Source organism: Tamandua tetradactyla, chromosome 3, assembly GCF_023851605.1.
Source record: "Tamandua tetradactyla isolate mTamTet1 chromosome 3, mTamTet1.pri, whole genome shotgun sequence".
NCBI lineage: Eukaryota > Metazoa > Chordata > Mammalia > Pilosa > Myrmecophagidae > Tamandua > Tamandua tetradactyla.
Window position 1 is genome coordinate 112,207,114 of NC_135329.1, and position 18,145 is coordinate 112,225,258.

An 18,145-nucleotide genomic window follows, 5' to 3' on the forward strand; every position below is an offset into this window, starting at 1 on the left:
TGTATACTGGGGGAAGCATGGCTGATAGCACCTCAATCAAGTAATAGAAGTTAACATTACCAATAATGGGGCAAATTGAAATTTTGGACAGTCTATTAAGATGCAATGAAAAGAATGCAGTGTTGCTTTTGTCACAGCCCTGCCCGAGATGCACAACTTCAATCTATTTGTGTGTGAACATAAGACAAACTTAAATTGAAGGACATTTTACAAATAAATAGCCTATATCTCTATGAAGGTAGCATGTTATGCATGGCAAGTAGAGGCTGTGAAATAACGACTTAATGCAACACACTATTCCATGTTGATCCTTTCGCCATAAAAGACATTTTTGAAACTGTTGCAAAAATCGAATGGAGTTTGTTGAGTAAATGACAGTAATGTATCCATTTTAATTTCTCAGTTTTGGTGGTTGTATTGGGGTTATGTAGAACAATGATCTTGTCTAAAAAACAACACCTTTAAATATTTGGGTGATGGGATATCATGTCAACAACTCTTTCACATGAGAAAGGAAAAGTAATCTATTTATCTGTACCGTACTTGTAGTATTTCTACAATCTTTGAGATTGTTTCAAAATAGTTTATTTAAAGAGTAAAAGCCATAAAAAAGGTACACAGGCAAGGTATAATCCACATATACTAACATAACTGAAGGAAAAATAATTTGATGTTCTTTTCACCCTGCATGGGACAGTGTAATGGAAAGAAGGCTGTAAAATAGAAAAAGTCTGCTTTGGTGAGGGGGGTTCAGGAACTGCCTCCAATTCTTATTCACGGAGTGGAACTGAGCAAGGCTACTTCAGGACTCAGTCTTCCTCACCTAATATGGGACATTACTGCTTATGCATTTTACAAGTTTATGATGAGATTCAAATGAGTCAGTTGTGAAAGAAATTTAATGAATAAAGAAAGTGACATAGAAAAGTCAACTATCAATCATATGATCAGATTGGCCTCAACTTGTATTATTTGTGGCCAGTGCAAAATTTGTTCAAAATCAATCAATTCAATTGTGATTTGATAACCTCTCCAGTATATCTGACATACACTCCACATCTGTATCATAGGGCTCTCAAATGGATATGTGAATTTGAATCTGCAGTATCCCTTCTAGCTTCATTTAGCACACTTGACTGGCATATACTTACTGTCATATACTCACTTTTTTTTTTTTCCACATGGGGAGGCACTGGGAATTGAATCTGGGTCTCTGGTATGGAAGGTGAGAACACTGCCACTGAGCCACCGTGACCTGCCCCATATACTCATTTCTGTCATATACTCAGCCAAGCAGAGCTTGCTTTCTGCAAGTACTCGTTCAAGATGGCTGAGCTGGCCATACTCCAGATAATTCTTCAGATAAATCTGTCTTAACTCTGATATTAAGAACACTTGGATTTGACATTAATCTAAAATTAATCTAAAATTTTCTTTTTTTTTCTTTTCAAAGTACAGTAACTCTCTGAAGAAAATAGAGTGGGTATTTTTGTCTTGTGTCATCTTGTTTTAGTTTTTCAGAGTACTAGTTGAAACCACTTGAAAGGTTAAGAAATTAAGGTCCAGAAAATTAAAGTCCATTTGGTTTTCTTAAGATAACTAAGAACAAACCAAGAGTCTATATCCTTCAAGATCTTTGTATCACTACTAAACTGTGATTTTGCTATGAACTTTGGCTCAGATATGGACCTTTTAAGATGTTATGCCACAAAAGAGATTGTGTGAGAGGATGTGGTAATTTCTACAACTAAATAACAAGTATACATATTGAAAGGGCTTTCAACTGATGCCTGCTGGTATAGTTTGGTTTTTCTCACACCACAACTCTTAAACAGAGTCAGTAAAAGTTGATGCTGAGCTATATTGTAGGAAAAAGGAAAAATCATATTACTTTTATTTAAAAGCTTGATATTCTTTTACTATAGACTTATTGCATTAGTTTTCATTTCTTAAAAATATTTCATTAAATCTTGTTTGTCTTGATTATGGATATTTTGGATATTCCCTTAAATTTCATGCCTTACTTGCCTCAGTCTTGTCCTAACTCTGGGACCTGGAATAATGTTGGTTACAAAATAAAGGATGATTATAACTGCTGCTTCTATTATTACATGAAGTTTAGATTGGCACAGCTGCATATCAATATATATCAACCATATATCATACATCAGGTCCCCATAGCTACTGAAATGTACATACATGTGAGTATGTGTTTGTATGTAGTTTCTCTTAGAAACTCCTATGTTGAAGGATCTGTTTGAAAATGTCCCCTTTCTCAATCACAGAGATGAAACTTTGAAAGGGAGAGACTTGAGAAAGTCCGATAAGAATTTATTAGGATACTTGAATATGAATTCATCTTTCCATGTTACACCGTAAACTAAAATAGAAAGTAGTTACCTAGTAGATCAAAGACTTCTATTCTACAAGGAAATTCTACAAGGAAGGAGCTTGTTTTTAGACATATAATCTAAATTGATCTTAACTACTGCTTCTCTTGTCCTTGCTTTAAAATGTAAAGGACTCCATTTATCCATCCATATTTTCAGTCATTCATTCATCAGGCATTTTCTGAGCACCTGTGGAGCATATAAAAGTTGCTCAGGGAAGCCTTCAAGAAGAGAGGACATTTCAGTTGAATATTTAAAATAAGTAGGTGGCTCAGATCCAGAAACCACAGGAAGACTGTTTAATTCAGAAGTAGTCATGTTAGAATACTAATTTTTCTGGAAAATTCTAGTAGCACAGAATAGTTACATGTGGGGGTGTGTCACGATATGAATCTAGAGAGGAAGTCAGAGATCAGTTCATGATGAGATGCTTAGAAAATGTGAAGGACTTTAAAAGAAAAGAACATTCTTCCCACATAGATTATGAACTATTTAAACAATTATGTTATGATGTGATTTAGAGTGAGTTTTTTCAGCTTCTTTATCTGGGGACTGAAATTTTTGGATATGGAAGATTATAGTTTCATTAAATTTGTAAATATTTTGGATAATTATTTCTCCAGATATATTTTTCTTTCTGCACCTGCCTCTTATCTCTCTTTCTGAATTCTAATTCATAAATATAGGCTACTTAATGTTGTCCCTAAATTCACTGACCCTTTGCTCAATTAAAAAAAATAAATGTTATACTTTATAGGATTTAGATTTACAGAAAAGTTGCAAGATAATGCAGAGAGTTCCCACAAAATCCAGAGTTTCCCCAATTATTAGCACTTTCCATTTGCATGGTACATTTGTAAAAAAATATTCTGTCTGTTTCATCTTGGATACTTTCTATTGCTAAGTCTTCAATTTCAGTAATCTTTTTCTGTAGCATATATTCTGCTTTAATCCCATGCAATGTATTTTTATTTCAAAATTTTATTTTTTATGTCTAGAATTTCATTACTGTGTATTTTATGGGTTTCACACTACCCCTTTTTATACTCATGTGTCTCTGTATTTTCTTGAACCTATGGGGTGTGTTTATAAACAGCTTCTTTTGAGAGGCCATATCCTTCTAGCATGCCCCTGAATGTCACATGCACTTGGAAACTTTTCCACTCTGTCCAGAGAAAATAATAGTAAAAAACTATTCCTGTTCCTGTGTGAAATCTGAAGTTTGTTCTCTGGGCTCCTTTACAGTGTTTCTTTTCCCAACCTTAGTAATTTCCACATATGTATGTGCTGAGTAAAAGATTATTCAGTTGATGACTGGAGGGAAACCTCTACATGTCTTCACATATTTCTCATTTTCTGTAGCTCTCTCCTCTATTGTACTCTATCTTGTGAATTCTAGCCACCTTGATCTCTCTGATCTATGAATAGAGTCTCACAACTCGCATTTCTGTAAATGCTCTTTAGGCAGTACACTAGGGCAATCAAAGAGCTCACATCTCCCATCTTCTTTTTTAAATACTCTTCTCTCAGAGCACCACCCTGCATGTTTGTGGTCCCATGTCCATAATTTCACCTTTTTAGTTGTTCAAAGTGAAAGGATAAATCTGGTTCCTGATGACTCCATCATGACAAATAGGGGAAGTAATAGATATATATAAATAGAAAATTTAGTTTCTTATTTCATTCTACTGCAAAGAAAGATTTGATATGTTCAAACCGCCAATATATTTTCATTAAGTTTTTTTTCAACCGATTGATGTTTCTCTTGCTTCAGAAACATAAAAACAAGAGGAATCCATAATGATTTTTTTTTCCAAAAAGTATCCTAATAGAAATTACCTGATGCTACACAGTGGCTAGGAATGTAAAGATGTTACTGAAGGGGGAGAAGAACACATAAATAGGGTCCTTATCTGTTTTAGATGGTTTTAAATTTGGTTCTTCATGTTTGATCTCCATCTGTGTTAAGAATCTTTGGCTGAAAGTAACTGAACTAACTCAAGATAGCCTAAGCAACAATGTGAAATTTACTTTAAAGAAGTACATGCATTTCATGGACCAGAAAGGCTGTAATGTACCTGGGCTTCTTTAATAATCAGAATCAGAAAAGTTACCAGATCACTTCTCATTTTCTCTCATTTCTGCTTCCCTGTGTTTCTGTTTACCCTTTATTTTTTCCCTCTATAGAAGCACTGTCCAATTAAATTATAAGGTGGGTCACATATGTAATTTCAAATTTTCTTATAACTACATTAAAAAATAAAGTTAAACAGGAAAAGTTAATTTTAATAATATACCCAATATATTCAAAGTATTTTCATTTTAGCATGTAATCAAAATAAAAGCTATTGATGAGATATTTTTAATGTTTTCAGTTTAAGACTTCAAAACCAAAAATGCATTTTACTTTTACAGCATACCTCAGTTTGAACCAGCCACATTTCAGCTACTGAATAGCCACAATTGGCTCTTATTCACCATATTGGATAATGCAATTGTATAATCCCAGTTTGTTTGATTCTACAGGCCATATGGTGGCATATAGCTGCCCAAAGATCCCAAGTTTGCAGGTCATAATAAAAAAGAATACATTCTCTTAGTCCCAGCCTTTAATTTCCTGGAGAGACCATCCATGGTCCAGAGACTGATATCTATACTAAATCCAGTTGCCCATTGCCTGAGGACAGCATCATGTAGTATAGTAAAAACATGGATGTTAGGGTTTCACTTTTATGAATCAGAAGGAAGCGCTATGTATAACCCCCCCAAAGATAGCACCCTTTCTTATGGATAACAAACTAGTTTGGATTTTGATTCTGTGAGCTGTGGTTGATTTTTGGTGAATTGGAAAACACACTTCTTTTATTTTAACTCTGAAATCGTCTTTCATTGGCGCACAATCATGGGCAGTGGATTTATGCAGTTAAACTATCATATTTTACAACTTCTCAAAAACTTGAAGTGGTTGATTGAAATCTTTTTCTCTCAAATAAGTGCTACACTTAGTCTGACTATATCATCAATCTTTGATTATACTTAATATCAGCAGAAATCAAGCCAAATATTCCTCTCTAATTCCATCAACTATCTCCCTCATTCAATAGCATCTTCAATTTATCTGCAATGATCATGAAGCATTTCTCTTTGTCACAAAAATGTTTGTTTCATTAAACAGGTGAGAAGAAAAATATTCAAAGAAGCTGACCTTATAAACTTTAATGGACTATTAATTAGACTGCCAAGTTTGATTTTTGATCAAGAAAGAAAAGTAACACTTGAGCACAATTTCAATTAATCCCTTTTAAATCCTTCCATCACTGCCATTGAAGATCTGCATGAAGTCTAACAGGTAATGCCATTTTTTTCAAACACTTTTCCAAAGAGATAGTCATTTAGATGATTGTGGTGGGTAGTTAAGGTATATCTTGAAAGAACTGGGCAAGAGAACACTCTTTGTTTTTTCAATCATTGATTGCTTGAATCTATATTAAAAATTTCTATATTGAATCATGCTCAACTAAAATCTGTGCTGTCACTTGAAATAGTTCTGAATGTTTTTTTCCTGTTGTTCCATCCAGCAAAGTTTTACAAAACAGCATGCTTTCACTCACAAGTGTTTTCCAAAATCTATCTTACAAATGTCAACAATTGAGCAAAACCTGAAACATCTGTAGATTTGTCCATTTATGGGGCAAAGTAATCACTTCCCATACTCTTTAAAACCAGCTGTTCACAGGCATTAATTGCTATGTCCCTTATACACTTTAGAACAGCAGCATTCGACAATGGTGCATGTGTTAATTTGTTTACCACATCTGCCTCCTTTTCTGCGAACACTGTCTCCATGGCAGATGGCAATAGAAGAGTTGTAGCAATTATGTAGTTTTAAGAGCGCTCTGAGTTGCTATGGTTAGGGTCTGCACTTAATTGACTAAAATTTTATACTAAAACCCTTGTGTAAATTTCTTCAGATTTCTGGCCTATGAGTTCCGCAGTCTAGATTTTGGTTTATTTTTTTAAAAATGCATATTGATTGTAAAGTGACAAAATTATTTCAAAGACCTAACACTTTCAGATAGCAGATTCTCAAAGCCTACACCAGCACCTGTCTTAGAAGATATGGAAATATTGGTGCCTTCTCTTCCTGAAGTGAGCCAAGATTGTTAAAACTGACCCTTAGAGAGATTTAAATACTGCCAAATTTCAAAATCCATAATTGAGCAGAATTGAACAATGAGACATTTGTGGGATTTGTCTGGGAACAGTGGAAGGTTACCATAGTCTGGGAAGCCACACTGGTTCTGTTTTGTTTGTGTTGTTTTTTCTCATGCTGGATTCTTCCACTTGCTTCCAAGAAAAAATAAAATGAAAATTAACATTAAAAGCCTCTACCCTGAATACTCAATCAGCCAGATAGAAAAAAAATTGCATAGCAATTCCACTAAATAATCTTCTGAAATTCCTCTGGAATTGATATAAATCTCTAGTAGGTTCTAGTCAGTACCCTACCTTGACTCCTCAAGCTATTCTACCCTCCTGATGCTTTATCTGTGAAGATCTTTATGTCCTCGACAGTCTTTCCTTGCTCTTACCCTAAGTAACTGATCATAAATTGTCAGAGTTATTAATAAATGGTTATTATTTTTTGGTCTGATTCTTATTCTTACACCTACTCTTTAAATGTTGTGTTCCCCATCCAACAATGTCAAAGGCAAACAAATCCTGAGGATATTTGCAGAATTTATGACAAAAGCAAACTTTCTTAATATATCATTTCCACCACCAATAACAAAATGTTACAATATCTGTCATTTAAAAATAACACTCTTGACCTTACAACTCTTATACTACTGTTCCATTTCTCTTTCTTTAGAGCAAATGTATAGTTGTCCATATTTGCAGTCTTCAATTCTTTTCCTCTTATCTCATGAACCTTCTTCGATTGACCAATCAGCTCTCATCAAGGTCACCAGTGACATTTATGTTGCTAAATTTTAAGCCCTCATTTTGTATAATTTCCTAAAAGCATTTCACACAGTTAATCCTTCTCCCCTCTAGAAACACTTCCCTCACTTTGCTCCCAGAATACCACTTTCTATTGGTTCTCCTGTTCTCATGTGGCCCTTCCCCAGTCTCTTTTTCAGTTTACATTCAGCTCTAGAATTTCTAAATATTAATGTTCCAGAACTTAGCTCTTGCACTTCTCTATTTTCCTATGATTCCTCACTTCTTCCAAGTTCATCCTCTTCATGAGCAAATCTATATATAAAAAAAAAACTACAAAGTTATTTTTCTAGCCAATATTTCTACTCAATTTGAGATTTGTTTATAAAACTGTTTATTGAAAATCTTTACTTGAGGTCTAATTGCCATTTCAAACTAAAATGAATGTTTGAATAAGGGGCTAAATTTTAAAAAACTTGAATGAATGTATTAAATTGAACATAAATCCCTAACACATCCCCCAAACTTTAATGTTCCTACAGTGTTCTCTATTTCAGTAAGTGGGAATTCCTTTATTCTCTTCCAGAATCTACCTTGTAGATATGCTTGCCTACTCTCTTTTTCTAATGCTTCTCATTCATTCCAGCAGCAAATTATGTGAGCTTTCCCTTCAAAATACATCCAGGATCAGACTCCTTCTCCCACTTTCACCGTTAATCCTCTAGTTTGAGCTCTCTTCATCTCTGGTTTGTATATGGCAATGGCATCTTAACTAATTTTTCTGCTTCACCTGCCCATATCTCTTCCACTACAGTCTATTCTGAAGATAGCAGATAGAGAAATCATTTGAAAATGGAAATCAGATCACATATCTCTCCATTCCTCAAAACGCTTCAGTGATTTCTGTTCCCTTCAGAGTAAAACCTAAGTCCTTGCAAGGCCTATAACATATTTTATCTTTTGATTAATGGTTCTCAACTCTGGTTGCACACTCATTTCATTTGATAAGCTCCTAAAAGATACATGAATTTCAGGATCCCACTGCAGAGATTCAGATTCAATTTGTATAGGGGTAATGTTTGGCTTTTGGTAATTTTTTTTTAGGCTTATATAGCCAAAGTTGAGAACCACTGCCCCATGGTCCAGCTGTTAGTCATTGCCATAACTATCTTTTAAGCCACTCTCCCTCTTGCTTGCTCCACTAAAGCACATCAGTCTTTTCGTTGTTCCTCTGACTTACCAAGCACATTCGTTCCTTAGAGCCATTACACTTGCTGTGATGTTCTTCTTATTTTTGACCTTTTACCAGTTATCTCCCTGGTTTACACTTCTTCATTTCCTTGAAGTTTCTGCTGAATTAATGACTTATTGATGAAGAAGTAGCTAACAACAACTGCATATAAACTATATAAAATAGCAATTCCACCATGACTAACCCCACCATTATTTATTCTCATCTTGTCTACTACATATTTTTTATGTATTTACTCTCTGCCACCCCCACCGCCAATAAATAGAAACTTGAGTGGGCTGATCTGTTCAATGCCACAGAGGTTATAGAGAACAGAACAAAACCTGACCTCAGTAAATGATGAGTAAGTATTTGTGGAATTATGAATGAATGCACAAAATGTTATAAAACAATAAGAAAAAGACTTGCAACTACATTCTTTTTTAAAACTACATTCTTAAAGCTTCAAAATATATACATAGCAAGTTCATAAATCAGAGTCAATTAAGAAAGTCCAAATAAGGCAATACGAATTGGGTGTATTCAGAAAGGGATTATCCAGGTGTACGTATAAGGAAATTACATAAGATAGGTGCAGTACTCCAGGTCCAGTAAAATTTCAGCTGGTTCCAAGTATAGGCTCTGAAGGACAAGGGAAGGAAATGATTAACAGAACCTGGAGTAAAAGAGAATCATGAGATATCTATTGCCCTGAGACAAGCTGCAACCTTCGGCTCAGTGACAGTTTGCTTAAGGTGACTCACCAAGTGGGAAGAAATTGCTAGGAGAATATTTTTATTTTTATACTTCTTGCTTCATCTCTCTTCTTCTATTGGGATTTCCATTGGCTGTATCCAATGAGAAGCTAAAGAACATGGAGCCCCATTGATGTAACCCATACAGGTTAGCTCTCTGGACAAAGACAAAGGTAGAAAAAATAGTTGATCTGGAAGAGGAAGCAAAAGATATTCAGTACATTTCAGCTTTTTTGCTGCTCAATACCATCTCTTGTCCTTCGTCCACATGAACTTTGTTCCCCTAATATTGGGGAATTCCCAAAGCTCCATCAATTACCATATCATTGCAAAGTGATGTCAATTTAGTTATATTCCCAAATGAAATCTAAACCATCAGATGCTGCTGGAGTTCATAAAAGGTAGCAGGGAGTAAAATGGAATACATAAACAATTCAATCCCATAGCTCTTTAGCAGGTAACAGATTTTGTACTAAAGAAAATAGATGACCTCAACTCCTTCCATTTCTTCTTATCCTCTCTCCCCAGCTTACCTGAAAGAGTCACCTAGTTGGGTTACCCCACTTCCTTTATGCTTATAAGTTCTGAATCCTTGGTGGCCGGTCTTTATTAGGTTGCTGCAACTTTCCATTGAACAGAAGTATTTGGCAAGGGAGTATAAAGATGCACTCCAATTAATCTCTTTTGAGATTTTAATGCAATCTTCTTACAAAAATGTCACATCGACAATTCATTTCACTGTAGTAACTGCGATCAGTAATACTAACTAGTAGAAAATATCTCTTCCCGTTAGTTCAGTTTCATCAAGAGCCATTTTATCTGGAAATAGTCTTAATTTCCAAGTCATATCTTGATTTCCTGCAGGAAACATTAATCTCTGGGGCATAAAATTCCTGAACCAAAGGTCACAAGGATGGAGGGACACATTTTTTCCAATAGGCTGTTCTCACTTCTACCCTTTGCTGCCTGGTCCCTGCAGCTGCCTATAAAGGAGATGGTGCAATATATGGGTTAATTGTTGAAGACATTTACTCCATTCTTTAGGTCTGAACCCCATCCTTGCCAGGTAGAGTCCTCTATCAGGCCAGCTACTTCTAGATAGTAGGATGTAAGGTAATATCAGTATATTCATTGGTGCTGAACCTATTGCTATGTGTTCTTTCACATAAAAATGTCCATTGGTCAGATGCAACGTTGTGTGGGCCGAATAAGTCCACCAGCTGCAGAAGTGTTGGAAGGACAGAAGGCAAATTTATATATCAAATATATCTTCTCTCATGAGGACAGAATGTTGCCTCCTACCTGATGGGTGGGGTCTAGTATAATTAGTTTTCCATCAGGTAGCAAGCAGGCTTGTCCCTTCCATCCTGCCCTCTCTGGAGGGAAAAGAGTAGATCTGGGGTGAAAGCAGAAAATATCAGCACAACAATCAAAGAAAAATATAAATAATACGTAAACATACATACAGATGTTCAACTTTAACTTATGATTAATTACCACTATTTTAAAAGCCATCAAGCTATATTTCACCTATCAGATAGACAAACAAGTTTTAACAAAATTGATAAAAGTACTAGCGGATAGAGGATGTGTAAAAGAGGAACTCCCCCTCACTGCTTGGTAAAGGTAAAATTAACACCACCTGTGGGAAGCAAATTTTCATTAAGATGCAGATTCACTGAAATAGATTCTGGATTCTAGATTCACTGAAATAGATCTAGATTCTACTTCAAGTAATGCAGGAAAAATATTCAGAAAAAACCCAGAAATATTAGTCAAGTTGTTTATTGCTTCACTATGTAATAAACAAATTATGGAAATATTTCAAAGTCTATAAATATGAGATAAGAAATAAATTTCAGCACAATGATGTAAGTAAGATTTCATTCAAATGTGTTGATGAAAAGGATTTAAAAATCTACACGTGCTATCATGAAGTGAATTTCATCATATAGAATGAGAAAAGGAAGTTGCAAGTTAATGTGTAGCGTATGCTTCCACTGAGGATTTTAAAAAGATAAGTAATAAAGATATAAATAAGAAATCTCATAAAATTCAGCCATTGCCCAGTTCCATGAACTGGGAAGTAAATAGTCCTCTCTACTTTTTATATTTCAAATGCCTTCTCCTTCTAACTCAGTCTAAATATGAAGATGGAAAATGGATTTGGAGACCAGATTCACACACACACACACACACACACACACACACACATATGCATGTACACACTCACACACATGCCTAAAGTTTTTTATTCTTTTGGAACTTTATTAAAACCCTTGGGGAGATAGAGGAGAAATATAAGTGAAGGAGTCCCCAAATTTAGGCCATTTCCTTGCTCAAACCTCAATTTTTCTCTTCCTTACTTCTCTCCACAGAGATAAAGGAAAATTATTTGCCTGGTTTACTAAAAGTCCTCCTGCTTTTTTGCACATACTTCAATTATTTCAGTCACTTGGGGTTCTCACCTTCTACCTTGAGTTGTCTAATGAAAAAATTCTTCAAATCAAATATTATGATTGTCCTGGAAGCAATTCTGTAGAATACCATTTCCTCTATTTAAACTGTGTAACTACATGTTTGTATATTCTTTATAATATGCATTAAATGATATTCATCAAATGGTTAGCAGCAGTTACCTATGGGACTGATTGGGAGAGTGCATAGCAGGACCCTTAGTCATTTACTTTCCAACAAACATGTATCACTTTTATAAATTCACAAAATATTTCTTTAAAAGCGTGTCACCATGCCCTGCCCCAGGATTTAATCCTAGTCTACATTACCTTCTATTTGTCCTGCTCTTGTCATGGCATCCACTCCAAAAGCTGTAATTATTCTCTGCATGGTAATGATTATAAATTTAGTTTGGATCTCTCTTAAACCAGACATCTCTGCATTTCCTTCTGGAGATTCTTTATTTCATGGAGACATATGTATCACCAACCTTTTATATGCCAGTTGCCATGATAAGTGTTGGGCATGCGTTGGATAAAGTAAAGTGACATAGTCTCTGCATTCATGCAGTTGAAAATCTTTAGAATTGGCATACAGAAAAACAGACAAACAAGCAAATCAACGTCTTTTCACGTGGTGTAAGAGATACTCTCCAGTGAGTCAATATAATGCTATGACTAAAAAAAAATAAATGAATATCTGCACTAGATTGAGTGGCTACAAAAATCAACTCTGTGGAGATGATGTTTAAGGTGAGGTTAGCTGGAGAAGAATTGGCCAGCCATGAGAGCAGAAGTTTCCAGACAGAGGAATAGCAAGTGGGAAAGCCCAAGTTGGGTAAGTGCTTGCTATATTTTACACACTGAAAGAAAGCTGTGTGGCATGAGTGTAGAAATTGAAGAGGAGTGTAGCATAGAATAATCTTGGAAACAAAAGCAAAAGAACTCATTCATTACAATCCTAGACCATTTTGTGATTCTTAAAAGTAATGGGACTCAGAGAATTTTGCATGGATTCCTGATATTTGGACTTACATATATATTAAAAAAATAAGTCTGTCTACTCTATGATTTACACCACAAAAGATCAAAGAGTTAGGAAAGAAGAAGACCATAAAAACCTATAAGTCCTTTGAATTTCCCTATTAGCATTCTCCAGTCTACACCCCAGAAACCTGAATACTCTTTGACACCTCCATTCCCTTCTCCTGCTTTCCAATTCTGTGATCGAGTTTTGATTCTTGATATCTCTCATAGGTACAATTTCTTCTTTTTTCCTGCTTTTACTACCTTAAATTAGGTACCTTTTATCTGGACTGCTACAATACAATAGTCTTCCTAATACATTTCAATAACTCCTGTCATGCATATCAACCCGGATCATGCAAACTGAATGCCGAGTTATTTTAATTAAATCAAATTTAAACGTCCTCCTCCACTATCACAACTGTTCACTGACTGTTTTATTTTATATATAAAATGTGTATATTTATTTATACAAGAAATGCGCCTCTTACTGAGAATTTATACAAGTCAGGTTAATTTATTAAATCTTTATCATAACCTTATATGGTAGGTTTTATCATTGTTCTTAATGCATATGAAGAAACTGAGGCTTGCAGAGGGTAAATGAGAGTCTTTTTAGGCCAAAGCAGAGTAAATCCACACTTAGCGGTTGCTTGATTGATTAGTTGCAAATCACCTTGAGGTTATTTGTATGGGAGCTCCTCAGATCAAACTTATAGGCGGGATGGGCCACTGTAGCTCAGCAGGCAGAGTTCTCACCTGCCATGCCAGAGGCCTGGGTTCGAATCCCAGTACGTGCCCATGCAAAAAAAGAAAAGACAAAAAACAGGCAAATCATATCCTATTTAAAAACCTTTAAATGTCCCAGTTTATTTGGCATGGATCCTCTTGCTAATAGCCTGATATGCTGTCCTTAGGAACTTTTAAGACCGTTTTGAAAAGTTATAACAGTTTGGGATTAAGACTTTTATTTGCAACAGTTCTTCACAGTGTTTTAGTTTCTGTCTTTTATTGGCATTGGAATTTTTAAATGTATTTATAGAAATTTTCCCAAATTTTACTTTTCAATAAATAATTAAGTATTCAACAAGTTCCAATGTCTTTTTTTTTTCTAGTATGCTGTATAGTAAGGGTTACATTTCATTCTTTTTCCATCTGAGAATCCCCTTATTGTAGCACCATTTGTTGAATTTTTGTTTATTTGTTATTTGTTTGTTTGTTGTCTGTTTTGGGGAAGTGCATAGGCCAGGAGTCAAACCTGGGTCTCTCACATGGCGGGTGAGAAGTCTACCTCTGCACCACCCTTGCACTCCCCTCCAATGTCTTATTTTTAAGATGGCAGAAAAATATCACATTTTTTTCAACATGAGGATAATCTATGCAGTAAGATCAATGGATTTCTGTCAAATTGTTAGTCATCAGTACTGAAGCTTGCTCTTGCCATTTTTGAGCTGAGTTTGATAAGTTCAATATCTGTGCTTATTGTTGTCACTGTTTTCCCCACTATACAACAAGCCTTCTAGAATCAGCTTATTTCCTGGAGGTTATCAGCCAGCCCAACCAATATCCCAAAAGGCCTTAATAAAGTAAGCTTTAATAACAAAAGATAACATAAAATGACAACTAAAGAGCACCACAGAGAGCCAGTCTGCTATCAAAATGCACATCAGATTTCCTTCTCTTTACTGCCTTCTTCTCCTCTCGTGGTTAAGAAGAGGAAGAACCTGCAACTGATTTATAAGTCAAGGATCAGGATTTTCTTTCCAACCTGACGATTTTCCCCAGGTGTGTGGAGGGCACAATTCAATAATTTTTTTGAAGATTTTTGTTCGTTTTGGTGTTCAGCCAAACCTAACCATTTCGTATGAAAAAAATATTTTGTTAATATATATTAAGTATAATTGAAGGCAATGAACAAAATATTTATAAAACACACAACTTTTCCACTCAAGTGGAAGCTGGCTTTTCTGTAGTCAAGAGATGAGACCTGATTTAATAAGCTCCAACCTATATCTCTACTGCTGAATTATAAATTTCAAAAAAGAAAAATTATAATGACTCTTATGCAAGCATAAATGAGCCCTTCTCAGAAATGATCTTCAATTCATTAAGTAAGAAGGGAATCAGTAAGATGAAAAAAAGTATTTGAAAGGAGAATATGAAAAACAGAGGTATGAAGATGTACTCAAAAACATTGTAATGACTTTAGCGAAAGATGCAAAAACGGTTACTATTTTATTTAGCAATAAACTATAATCTCTCATATTATCTTTTCTATGGATGGAAATAAATTTAAATTACTACAGGCAAGGAACTTCTGCATTACTATCATTTTTTCCATAAGTTAACTTTTATCCCTAGAAGATTTCGTTTTAGAAAGTCTATCAAAAGTGAATACCCCTATAGAATCAGATATTCCCCTAAAATCTGCTAGACAAGAAGTAGCACCCACTGAAAGGATACCCAGTTATCTCATTTGCCCATCTCCAAGCATTGTGCTTGTTTTATTGGCATTCCAATTACTTAAACTCAACACACCATTTAATTTTGTGCATGTAAATATATGAGCAGATACATTTCACAATGTAGGTTGAGTATACTTTTTCCCACCTTTGGAAATACTCAGGAAATCAGTATGCCTAGCAACATCTATTTACATACAATTCAGGGCAGGAGATCATTCTGGGTCCTGAATGAATCTCTTTTCCCACTATCAGAGCCATAATATAGGTTTCTGCCATTGGCTACCAACTAATATTCAGTAGCTTTGACAAGCCTGGATACAATATACAATCATCATGCAACATGCACACAAACATCAAATTCCCATTAAAATCAGGCAATTATGCATCTTAATAAAATTGATGAAGCCATTTATATAAATGCAAATCTGTTCCAAATTTTATTTTTGGAAAAAACTTTTTTTCCAAAAATAAAATTTGAATTTTCTATTGATATCATATTTTTCAAGTAAGCATTCCTGAGGGTAGGGAAGTGGGTGGTTGGGAGGTATTACAGGAGAGATGGAGACAGGATTCAGAAGCTAGAGAAGCACAAGACAATAATCAGGCTTCACTGGCTATTTGGAATTTGATACACACATACTCTTAAGGAACACTCTCCCTGTTTTTATTCATTTATGACCTGATTTATTTGTAACATGGTTTGACAATACTTTAAAAATTTCCAGGACTCCTCTGATAATCTGCCTAAGGCTGAAATATCCTGCACTATAACATTTGGAGAGGTAATTCGAACTATTTAAGCTTTAAATTTACTACATTTTCATCACAGACTTTCTGCTCCTTCCTCGGAGACTCTGTTTCAGCATTTCATCCTAAGGTCCAATGTTAAGAACACATTGGAAATGCCAAATTCTTTTACTTCTCTTTCCTAAGGCTTATGCTGTGAGCGTAGATTCTTTTGTTTTGTTTTGTTCTGTTTTTCTATTTTAAATCAAATTCTCTTAACAAATTGAAACATCATTTAAGTTGCTCCAATGCCCAGTTTAAAAATAAAAGGGAGCTTAAAATTTGACTTGGCAATGATATGTGAATGACAGTAATAAGCATGGGGGAGATGAAGAACATGAACTTTTCAAAGTACCTTAAAAATGACATTGTTATTTAAAGTACTGATCACTTAGTGATTTTTTAAAAAATGTGATTTTCTTGCTTCACCAAGAGAATATTAGGCTGTGCTTTTCATTGCACTCTTTCCTCTAAAGCACTGAAAATATCCTCTTTGTTCGGCCCATGCCCAGCTGCTGCCCTAGAAACCTCCATAACTTTCACTTCAGAGCTGTGCTTGCTGCTCCAGATTTTGGAGTTGGAATTATCTTCTCAGTAGTCTGGTAATTGGGGAATAGATTTTAGGTGACCATTTTCATAATTCACAATTGAAAAGTCATCACTTTGTATGAAGCCCATATGTAGGATGTTTCTACTTTAATTTCATTACAGGCTGTGTTTTCTTAGTATCACTGAATTTATTTAAACACTTTACCAACTTTTTAAAGAAAGTTCAAAAGACCTAATCTTTCTTGTGACTAAGAGATGCTAAACATCTGAGTATTTTTAAATAATTCTACTCCCTTCCTCAACTTTCCCAAGGTAATCTTGATAATGGCATGACTAATTAACTTCTACCCTTGATACATCACCCTGGAATCTAACATTTATTTTGTTTGGCACTTACCTAGGAGTAGTCCCGCTAAAATATCTCCCTTTATCTCTTTCCTTTCCTCTACCTCTTTCCTTTCTGTCTTCATCTCTTTCCAGTTTCTCAGTTTTGTTTTTTCAGACCACATCCTAAGCTCTGAATTTTAGCCTAACTTCTCCTGGAAAGCAAAACATGTCTTTTACTTCATTCCATAATTCGTCAATTTAATATAAGGCCAAAGGACCTTATAGCTCATAGGCTATGAAATGAATCTGTGCTATCAGTTTTTTATATTTGTTCTCTTGGTATTAAAATTATATTTTTACTTTTTAAATCATCTCTTAGATTTTCCAAAGATAGAAAATATTCATTTTCATATCCTCAAACTTAAGCACATATGTGCTTTGTAAACGTAAATTGTAATCCGAAATGTACAGTTGAACTTTGCATGGACATGTGCTGAATTAAAATAATTAAAAAGAAAAACAGCCAAATAATTAACATATGAATAATCACTACCTTAGGATACAGGGGAACATGCCATGTGAAAATGGAGGAAGAGATGCATCCACAGACCATGGAATGCCAAGGATTGCAGCAACTCCAGAGGATAGAAGAGGCAAGGAAGCATTCTCCCCTACAGGTTCCAGATAGAGAATGGCCAAATGGACATCTTGATTCCAGAATTCTGATCTTCAGAACTGTAAGACAATAAATTCTATTGTTTTAAACCAGCCACCAGATGGATTAAAGATAATTATAGGAGTTGGTCTAGAAACTTACTAGGCAAAAAAGTAGACAAGTCTGAGTTTTAAAGAGATTTTTGCTTGGAGTTTAGGAGATTAGGCATTTAAGGAGATATTATTTTTTAACGGGAAAGTGTTGTTTGAGCTGGTCCCCTCACTGCCAATCAGCAGCAGACTAATTAAGAGGAATGTTCCCAGAAATTGTATGGATAGTAAGAAAGACGCTATGCTACTTCTGGCAAGATATGATAAATGTGTGTGCCAGTACAGGGGTCATCCAAATGGCAGGAGAATTGTATGAGAGCTGCTCAGAAGGCAAACATGTCAGGACTTGGTGAACAGCTCAATTGTAAGAAGCAAAGGAAAGAGAAGAACTGCCATTTCTATGATGAAGGTGTCATTCACTGAGACAATAAACACTGGGGCTAGGTGGAGT